Raw genomic sequence first — 6,729 nt, forward strand, 5'->3', positions numbered from 1 at the left:
TGAGACAAGACCTTTCTGATTTTAGAGATATTGCGTAAATGCAAAAAGGCAGTCCTACATATTTGTTTAATATGCGCTTTGAATGACATATCCTGATCAAAAATGACTCCAAGATTTCTCACAGTATTACTAGAGATCAGGGAAATGCCATCCAGAGTAACGATCTGGTTAGACACCATGCTTCTAAGATTTGTGGGGCCAAGTACAATAACTTCAGTTTTATCTGAGTTTAAAAGCAGGAAATTAGAGGTCATCCATGTCTTTATGTCTGTAAGACAATCCTGCAGTTTAGCTAATTGGTGTGTATCCTCTGGCTTCATGGATAGATAAAGCTGGGTATCATCTGCGTAACAATGAAAATTTAAGCAATACTGTCTAATAATACTGCCTAAGGGAAGCATGTATAAAGTGAATAAAATTGGTCCTAGCACAGAACCTTGTGGAACTCCATAATTAACTTTAGTCTGTGAAGAAGATTCCCCATTTACATGAACAAACTGTAATCTATTAGACAAATATGATTCAAACCACCGCAGCGCAGTGCCTTTAATACCTATGACATGCTCTAATCTCTGTAATAAAATTTTATGGTCAACAGTATCAAAAGCAGCACTGAGGTCCAACAGAACAAGCACAGAGATAAGTCCACTGTCCGAAGCCATAAGAAGATCATTTGTAACCTTCACTAATGCTGTTTCTGTACTATGATGAATTCTAAAACCTGACTGAAACTCTTCAAATAGACCATTCCTCTGCAGGTGATCAGTTAGCTGTTTTACAACTACCCTCTCAAGAATCTTTGAGAGAAAAGGAAGGTTGGAAATTGGCCTATAATTAGCTAAGATAGCCGGGTCAAGTGATGGCTTTTTAAGTAATGGTTTAATTACTGCCACCTTAAAGGCCTGTGGTACATAACCAACTAACAAAGATAGATTGATCATATTTAAGATTGAAGCATTAAATAATGGTAGGACTTCCTTGAGCAGCCTGGCAGGAATGGGGTCCAATAAACATGCCGATGGTTTGGACGAAGCAACCAATGAAAATAACTCAGACAGAACAACCGGAGAGAAAGAGTCTAACCAAATACCGGCATCACTGAAAGCAGCCAAAGATAACGATACATCTTTGGGAAGGTTATGAGTAATTTTTTCTCTAATAGTCAAAATTTTGTTAGCAAAGAAAGTCATGAAGTCATTACTAGTTAAAGTTAATGGAATACTCAGCTCAATAGAGCTCTGACTCTTTGTCAGCCTAGCTACAGTGCTGAAAAGAAACCTGAGGTTATTCTTATTTTCTTCAATTAGTGATGAGTAGAAAGATGTCCTAGCTTTACGGAGGGCTTTTTTATAGAGCAACAAACTCTTTTTCCAGGCTAAGTGAAGATCTTCTAAATTAGTGAGACGCCATTTCCTCTCCAACTTACGGGTTGTCTGCTTTAAGCTACGAGTTTGTGAGTTATACCACGGAGTCAGACACTTCTGATTTAAAGCTCTCTTTTTCAGAGGAGCTACAGCATCCAAAGTTGTCTTCAAAGAGGATGTAAAACTATTGACGAGATACTCTAACTCCCTTACAGAGTTTAGGTAGCTACTCTGCTCTGTGTTGGTATATGACATTAGAGAACATAACGAAGGAATCATATCCTTAAACCTAGTTACACCGCTTTCTGAAAGACTTCTAGTGTAATGAAACTTATTCCCCACTGCAGGGTAGTCCATCAGGGTAAATGTAAATGTTATTAAAAAATGATCAGACAGAAGGGAGTTTTCAGGGAATACTGTTAAGTCTTCTATTTCCATACCATAAGTCAGAACAAGATCTAAGATATGATTAAAGTGGTGGGTGGACTCATTTACTTTTTGAGCAAAGCCGATAGAGTCTAATAATAGATTAAATGCAGTGTTGAGGCTGTCATTCTCAGCATCTGTGTGGATATTAAAATCGCCCACTATAATTATCTTATCTGAGCTAAGCACTAAGTCAGACAAAAGGTCAGAAAATTCACAGAGAAACTCACAGTAACGACCAGGTGGACGATAGATAATAACAAATAAAACTGGTTTTTGGGACTTCCAATTTGGATGGACAAGACTAAGAGACAAGCTTTCAAATGAATTAAAGCTCTGTCTAGGTTTTTGATTAATTAATAAGGTGGAATGGAAGATTGCTGCTAATCCTCCGCCACGGCCCGTGCTACGAGCATTCTGACAGTTAGTGTGACTCGGGGGTGTTGATTCATTTAAACTAACATATTCATCCTGCTGTAACCAGGTTTCTGTTAGGCAGAATAAATCAATACGTTGATCAATTATTATATCATTTACCAACAGGGACTTAGAAGAGAGAGACCTAATGTTTAATAGACCACATTTAACTGTTTTAGTCTGTGGTGCAATTGAAGGTACTATATTATTTTTTCTTTTTGAATTTTTATGCTTAAATAGATTTTTGCTGGTTATTGGTGGTCTGGGAGCAGGCACCGTCTCGACGGGGATGGGGTAATGAGGGGATGGCAGGGGGAGAGAAGCTGCAGAGAGGTGTATAAGACCACAGCTCTGCCTCCTGGTCCCAACGCTGGACAGTCACAGTTTGGAGGATCCAAGAAAATTGGCCAGATTTCTAGAAATGAGAGCTGCTCCATCTAAAGTGGGATGGATGCCGTCTCTCCTAACAAGACCAGGTTTTCCCCAGAAGCTTTGCCAATTATCAATGAAGCCCACCTCATTTTTTGGACACCACTCAGACAGCCAGCAATTCAAGGAGAACATGCGGCTAAACATGTCACTCCCGGTCTGATTGGGGAGGGGCCCAGAGAAAACAACAGAGTCCGACATTGTTTTTGCAAAGTTACACACCGATTTAATGTTAATTTTAGTGACCTCCGATTGGCGTAACCGAGTGTCATTACTGCCGACGTGAATTACAATCTTACCAAATTTACGCTTAGCCTTAGTCAGCAATTTCAAATGTCCTTCGATGTCGCCTGCTCTGGCCCCCGGAAGACAATTGACAATGGTTGCTGGTGTCGCTAACTTCACATTTCTCAAAACAGAGTCGCCAATAACCAGAGTTTGATCCTCGGTGAGTGTATCGTCGAGTGGGGAAAAACGGTTAGAGATGTGAACGGGTTGACGGTGTACACGGGGCTTCTGTTTAGGACTACGCTTCCTCCTCACAGTCACCCAGTCAGCCTGCTTTCCCGACTGCCCGGGATCTGCCAGGGGGGAACTAGCGGCGGCTAAGCTACCTTGGTCCGCACCGACTACAGGGGCCTGGCTAGCTGTAGAATTTTCCACGGTGCGGAGCCGAGTCTCCAATTCGCCCAGCCTGGCCTCCAAAGCTACGAATAAGCTGCACTTATTACAAGTACCGTTACTGCCAAAGGAGGCCGAGGAATAACTAAACATTTCACACCCAGAGCAGAAAAGTACGGGAGAGACAGGAGAAGCCGCCATGCTAAATCGGCTAAGAGCTAGTAGCTACGCAACCTAGCGGATTCCTAAAAACACACAAAGTGAATAATGTGTAAATAATTTAAAGGTGATTCAGCAGAAGGAGTGCCCCAATCAAGGCACCAAACAGGCCATGAAGCAGCACAGGCAACGCACGACAACAGCGAACGCACGACAACGGTGCTAAAATAAAATAAAAATCAACTAAACACGCTGTGGAGCAGCACAGATAACGCACAACAGTGCTAAAAGAGAAAAAAAAATTAAATAAAATAAAAAAAATAAAAACGAAAGCGTTAGCTTGCCAACGCTGATGAAAGCTAGCTGATAAAAGTGCTCCGTCGCGATGTTTCGACCGTTAGAGGTCTTCCTTAGGCGTTGGAGCGCAGTAAAAAAAAAGAAAAAAAAAAAGTAAAAAGGTAAAAAAGTAAAAAAAAGTCTTGAAAAAGACTGTTAATTCAAGTCCAAAGCAGCAGGTAGCAGTCTCTGTGTAAACAGTCCCAACAGAGAACACGTAAACCAACACGTAAAAGGCTGTATATACACACATATATATATATATATATATATATATATATATATATATATATATACACACACACACACACACACACACACACACACACACACACACACACACACACACACACACACACACACACACACACACACACACACACACACAGAGTGGTGGGCACAGATAACCAAAAAGTTAACTTCGATAACAGATAATAAGATAACTGAAAAGTTATCTTTGATAAAGATAAACCGATAAACCACCCAAAAATGTATCGGAAGTTACACATAATCGATAACCGATAAATTCCGGTGTTATCTATGGGACATTTGCAGTTACTAAAGAGCTGAAATTGATTTTTCAAAAGCGGTAAAAGACCTAAAGAATAACAGAGAATGTTTGACCATGCTGCCCCCTGCAGGAAGTAGCACAGACAAATCCTGAGAGCACCCACAAAATCAATTCTTTACTAATCATAATCATTTTTCTTTCAACATTCTGCACCTGCTGGAAGCTCTTGTTTACAGCAGCGCTCCCACCACAGAGGCACTCCAAAAGCAGTCATAAGACCAGCTCCCTATCAATTTCAACACTCCGGTCAGGCGGAGGTATTGAAAAATAAAGTCATACTAACTTACGGTTTTTTGAAAATACTGATAGAATAACTCCATTAATGTCAATTCTGTCATTTGTACAAAGTTAAAATATAACATATATCTTTTAATGTTGAATAAGGCACTAATTCTGAGGTTTTGTAACAAACACAGACCGCAAAGCATTCTGGGTAAAACTGCTAAACAGTGATTGGTTCAGTAATCCATTATGTAAACCAACACGTTAATGTGATGTGTGTCGTGTGTTGGTTTAACGATAAATGTGCTTTTGTAAAATATTCCATTTTTATTTGTAAAAACAGGCATTTTTACGGAGCCCTGGAAGTGTCATTGCAATTGCATGTTTTATACATTTTATGATGTTGTAAAACGTGCACTCAATATTAGTAAGTAAGTAAGTCAATTTATTTATATAGTGCCTTTCACAGACATAAGGCCATGTACACACGTTGTCTGGTATTTGTAAAACCGAATATCTTACCCTTTCAGTTTGGGGAAAAAACTTCATCCACACTACGTCGTAAAAAAAAAAAAACCCATCCACATCGAACCGTATAAATGTGTTGTAATTAGTCTGCCAAACCTTTGGGTGGCGGTAGTGATTAAAATTCTATCCAATCAGGAGCCTTATTCTCTTGTCATCACTTCCACAAAAACTGAAAACATGGCGCCAACCTCGTTCGTGTGGACCAATAAGGAGTCGGAATTACTTCTAACCACAGTTTTAGAATACAAAGTTAACACATATATGCACACAAAAAGCGCCTGGACAATGGACAATACCAACACTTTGAGAGCAGCCATGTACCCAGACGTTTAATACTGCCATGAACACTCCTGGCCAGTAGATGGCAGTAGCGGCCTTGAAAAAATGTCAAACAAAATTCCAGATAATCCGTGTCTGCTACATTTAAGATGCGTGGAATTTAACAAACACAAATACACTAACGTCTATAAACCCAGAGAATATATTCACGAGAGGTTTAGGCACTAGAGTTTAATGCTGTTATCTGTGGACCCTGAACAGAGTGTCTGAAATGCATTTGTCCTGTCGTGAACGTCTAAGATTACCTTATGCTACCCATAATGCATTGCTGCCTGGCACAGCATGTGCTCACAAAACCTTAAAAATTAGCACATTACTTTAAAACAAAAACATATATCTGATATTTTCACTTTATAAACTTCAGACATGACAATAATTTTAAATAACGTTTAAAATGTGTGGTTAAAATTTGAACCATAAGTTAAACATGTATGCCTCTGGTTGACTTGGTGAGATTGTGATTATATTAGTATGGTGTTAAAGGAAATGACTTTTTTTTTTGGTCACCAGTTCTTTGCTTACAGACAATAGAGTGGTTTCTGTTTGCAGAGGGTAGAACAACATGCCTATTAGGAAACATTTAACAGGTAGGTCTTAACAGTTTTAAAAATGTTTTTCACTGTTCAGCTTAGTTTAGTACGTTATCGGTCTAAACGTTATCGGACGGTAATTCATCGGAAGATAATTAGTCCGATGATGGTTTTTAAATTTATCTAAAAAGATAATCCGATAATGAAAACATTATCTTCGATAATTATCGGAAGTGTGCCCACCACTGTGTGTGTGTGTGTGTGTGTATGTATATATATATATATATATATATACATACACATACGTATGTATGTATGTATGTGTGTGTTTCTTATGTAATCAATTTAATAAATGCAATCATTCAATAAATAAGTAAAGTTGCTTTTGTATGGCACAAATTTTCTGTGTCTTGAATGAATCCTTTCTGGAAAACTAAGCTGCACATTTATTAAAAAAAAAAAAAAAAATTAAACATAAACCTTAAGAAATGCTAGGAGTCCCAAATCCTAAAGTTGCAAAACTGTAGAAAAGATAAATAAACCAATACATATCAGACCTGTAGTACATCATTAATATCTTGGACACTGAGATTCGTAATATCAGGTGCAACTGTTTGTAACTGCGTATATGACAGCGTGCTCCAGTTCCTACCAATACCCAGCAACTTCGCACAGCCATTGAAGAGTGGACCAACATTTCACAAAACAAGCAACAACCTGATCAACTCTATGCAAAGGAAATGTGTTGCACTGTGTGCGCAAATTGTGGTCACACCAGATACTGACT

This window comes from Thalassophryne amazonica, chromosome 9 (genome assembly GCF_902500255.1).
Source record: "Thalassophryne amazonica chromosome 9, fThaAma1.1, whole genome shotgun sequence".
NCBI classification, from domain to species: domain Eukaryota; kingdom Metazoa; phylum Chordata; class Actinopteri; order Batrachoidiformes; family Batrachoididae; genus Thalassophryne; species Thalassophryne amazonica.